Source organism: Cupressus sempervirens, chromosome 10, assembly GCF_028749045.1.
Source record: "Cupressus sempervirens isolate cs-2001-9-10 chromosome 10, ASM2874904v1, whole genome shotgun sequence".
Lineage (NCBI taxonomy): Eukaryota > Viridiplantae > Streptophyta > Pinopsida > Cupressales > Cupressaceae > Cupressus > Cupressus sempervirens.
This window is the reverse complement of record NC_143127.1, coordinates 105,059,890-105,064,419: the sequence shown is the minus strand read 5'-3', so window position 1 is coordinate 105,064,419 and position 4,530 is coordinate 105,059,890.

Genomic DNA, 4,530 nt, shown 5'->3' with positions numbered 1-4,530 from the left:
CCAATCTTAATAAAGGTTACAAAACACACTGTTAGGTGTGACCCTTTTAGAGGATTTAATCACCCTGTTGGGAGTGGCCTTGTTAGAGCTATTTAGACAATTCAATAGAAATCCCACATTGTTAGAGGATTTACAAATAGTTGTTAAGCTAACTTTGTTAAGAGATTTAGATCACTGCTAAAATGGTTAGAGAGTAACAATGAGATGACCTGATTCCTTATGTAACTAAATTATTGATTATAGATCTTAATTCTAGATTGTATACTTGATCCTTCTTCTTGATTGAATGTATCTTTGCATTACAACAAGGATATTCTGATTATCCTTCTAATTCACTTCTTCTTGGCATCATCAAATATTCAATTATGTTGCACACATGCTTATCTTCTAATCATCGACCTTATATTTATAACTTTCACATTGTCAAGTTGGCTAGAATATAACTTAGAATAATTAATATTAATCTCCTCAGTTGGCTAAAACCAACAAACAATTCAATTGAACTCAATATGCCAAAAATAGAAAATCCATCATTAGTCGACCCTGCTCAGTAGACACTAACTCAGAAATGATTTTCCTATGTTAACCAAGTGAACTCAGTCAATATTGCATATTCATAAAGTTCCTTTGGTTACTGAGTGAGCTGAATTAATACTAGTTCCATCCAACATTTCCTTTATTAACCGAGTGAGCTTGGTTAACATCAACTTCTGCAAAGTTTCCTTTGATGCCTGAGTGAACTCGGTAGACACTGTCTCCTAAACTAGGCAAACTTTGGAATGCTCGACGGACATAGGAAACTATCTTCAATGCCCAAGTGAATTTGGCATACACTGACTGGCAATGATATGACATTTTGTGTAACTTCAAAGATAATACACAATTTATCAATTATTCCAACACCTTAATGTCACCCTTTTTCTCATAGTCATAAGAACGTGATCTACCTTGAGCAAGGAAAAATTGCATGCATTTATTGAATTTTCTTCTAATATTTTGACCTCTAGTTTGTCTCTCTTTCATAAACCTACTACATGTCTCACTATCCTCTTCTATTCCTACATTTTCCTCGCTTGAGGAAGACAAATCTGACAGATACCTATTTGGTGGTACCTGTAGCCCATCAAATGAGATATATAGTTAAAGAAGCAAAATATTTTGCTATAAAATGAGGCCAATATTGATGAAGATTGCATAAAGTTAACGTTGAAGGTAAAGAGAAAGCAAGCATGTAATAAACTTATACCTCCTAATCCATGTCACATTGTGAAATCCCCATTAAATAGGCAGTTTGCATGAGGACCTTGGGTTAAGAGGAGTTGACTTGAGAAGATCTTGATTTGGTGGTGGATTTTTCTTTCTAGAATCTTAAATATATTAGTTGCGAGCTAGAAAATCATGGTTTTGACTTACAATTGCAGAGGACTTACAGATGGATCAATGGATGTGAAGATGGAAGGTTAATCTTGTTTGGGAAGATTGATCTATTGGTGATTTGTTGCAAAGGGTTTGCAAAGATTTTGGAAGATGTCTTCGAGAAGATTGGACCTTGGGATGATTGCAAATCTCTATGATGTGCTAGAGAAGAGCCTTTCTGAGGTGTCTACTTGTTTTGAAGCTAGTTTGGTTGATCAAGTTAAGGATGGGATGAGAAGGGCATTCCATAGATGTTTGTGGAGCTGGAGTCTACTGATCTGAAAGAGAGTTGTCTGGTTAGTTAGAAGACTTTTTCATGAGAGGAGATGACATAGAAAGGTTGAGGTAGAAGAGGTTGGTTTTGTTGATTAGTTTATAGATATTCCTAACCTTGTTAATGTTGGAATGAAGATTGGTTTTCATGATTAGTTGGTTGAGTCTGACATGGAAATTGTAGAGTGCTTAATCATGGAGGACCAGGTTGTTGTTGTTGATGAGTTATGTGTTGCAAAGAATCTTGTTGTGAGCAATGAGATTTCTAGTGTTGAGAGTTTGACATATGTTGCTGAGGGGTTACATATAGCTATTGATATGGAGCTTGTTATTGCTAGTGTGGATTCACTAGTTGCTACTATGAATGAGTTTTTGTTGATGAAGCATTATGTCCAATTTGTTCCTAGGAGTGAGCATGCTGATGTGATGGTTGAGATTCTAGTGTTTGATAGATGGATGTAGATTTGGATGATGTAAAGATTGGTCTTCTTGTCCCTGTTGGAGTGGAAGCCTTTGGTGAAAGTGAAGATGGTTTTTTTAATCTTTCTTTGGACATCAAAGTGTGGGACACACTTTTCTATTTACTTAGGGAGTCTGATGCAGGAGCATCTTGGGTTTGCTCGATGGCTACTTTGGAGTTCATGGAAGAAGGCTCAGTAGTTTCTTTGGAGAGTGCTTGGTCTAGTACTCGATTGATGAAGAGGTTCTTGGTAGAGGTTACTTGGTCATCTCTTGGTAGTTCTTGGTTGAGAACTCAGTGGACAAATGGACTCGCCAATCCTAGAGGTGCTCAATTGTCGAAGGAGCTTGACATAGCTTATGGGCACCCAATCATTGAAAGAGCTCTATGATGCTTGCAATAACTCAACACATACTAGGAGCTTAGTGAATCTTGGCTATAGTGTTTCCCAAATTGCTTGGTTAGTGAATGGATTCGGTCAAACAAGAAGGTGGAACTCGACATATACTTGTGAGCTCATTTTGGTCTGCATGGTTTGGTTGCAGTGTTGGCGAAGTTGGCTCCATCAATAAGGGGCTTGATTATGCTCGGTAGAGTTGTTGATGCTCAGTGGTGGTTTTAGACAATCAGTCAAGTCTTGATCTCTCTGTTTTCTAAGTTGTCTATAGTGTAAGATGACCTTGGAATTTAATTTTGTTATGTGTATTTAATTTGTATTGTAGTTGACTTGTGGCTTTCATGGGCATTTAATATAGGGGTTTATTTTAATTTCTATTGGGCTAGGCTGACCTGTGGCTTAGTTGGGTATAAGTAGGGGGTCTTGTGGAGTCAATAGGCATTCATTCATTTTGGAGGAGTGAATGAGATAGTTATCCAGCTTGGAGAAGAGGATGAAGTGGGGGATATAATTTTGAGAAGGGCTAGTAGCTGAGGCTTGGAAAACTCGAAGATTTCTTAGTGGGCTTTTGGGCACAAGTTGAGATTTCCTTAGGGTATTCTACCAAAGTGTGGCTCTAGACTAGCTGGGATTAGGATTGAGTTGGATCTTAAGGGATCTTGCAGAACTATTTTATAAATAAATTCTTGAGAATTGGTATCAGATCTTGCATTTTGATTGTGTTTTCACTATGTGGTTATTTGTAGGGATCCTGATTACCTCCAGTAGGCATACCCTTGGATTCTCGTTGCATCAAAAATATTGAAAAAATAAAACAAAACTAATAAATCAAATGAAAAACCATTTTTTGGGGTATATATGAAAATAAATTTTGATAAGACATAATCTAACATGACATAGGAAAAAGATAAACATGGAAAATTATCTCTTGAACCTGCTATGATATGCTACTTCAAATTTTTATAGTATTAACAATATCTAGCTGCTTGTAAATTTGTAGAAGAAAAGAAAACTAGTGAATGTGAAAGTGAAAAGCTCAAATTCAAGAGTAGAAAAATAAAAGGTATTAGTAAAAAATATGATTTCCTTCCCTTGAAAAGTGTGTGCCATGCGCACTTGTAGAACAATTCAATAATGGGAGTAGAAAAAGATTCCCTTGATTGTGCCAATCAATGCATAAAAGTGGGGAGGAATCCTTAATTTGAGTGAATAATTAAGGATGGAGTTGCAAAAGGATGGACTAAATTAACATATATGTATCATGCAGGGAGGGGGAAGGTCATTCCCAAGGATTCATGAAGCTCCTCACGTGGAATTTTGGGGACAAAGATGCCCCTACCAAGTAGTGGATCATTAAATGCTACATAACTAGTTCCAAATCATATATAATTATGCTCCAAGAAACAAAACTTAATAAGTAGGACCTTAATATATTCAAGAAAAAAAATCTTTAGAGAAGTTGTAGGTTGTCCTAAAAGTGGAGCTTCAAGAGGGATATCTATAGTCTGGGATCAACAATTTTTTGTGTTTAACTTAGATAAATGCCAAAACAACTTATTGAGTGGTTCGATTAGGAGCATTAGGAAAAAAATAATTTTTCTCCTAATAAATTTTTATGGGCCAACTCAAAATAGGGACGCACAAAAATATGGAATTAAATTGAACAATACATTAAAAAGAAACCTATCATCGGGGGTGATTACAACACTATCACCAATCACACAAAAAGATGGGGAGGATGTCGAAATTTCTTTAGAGCTATCTTGGACTTCACAAAATAGATCAATAGAAATGGACTTTTGGAACTCAAGACAACAAAAAATGATTTTTCTTGGAACAACAAAAGACAAGGGTTCAACAATATAGTTGAGAAATTAGATAGATTATTTCTGAGTGGTATCCTAGCTAACTTTCCATATATTATGGAAGCTGAAATTTTGTCAATATTTGGATTAGACCACTACCCGATTCAACATTGGATTTT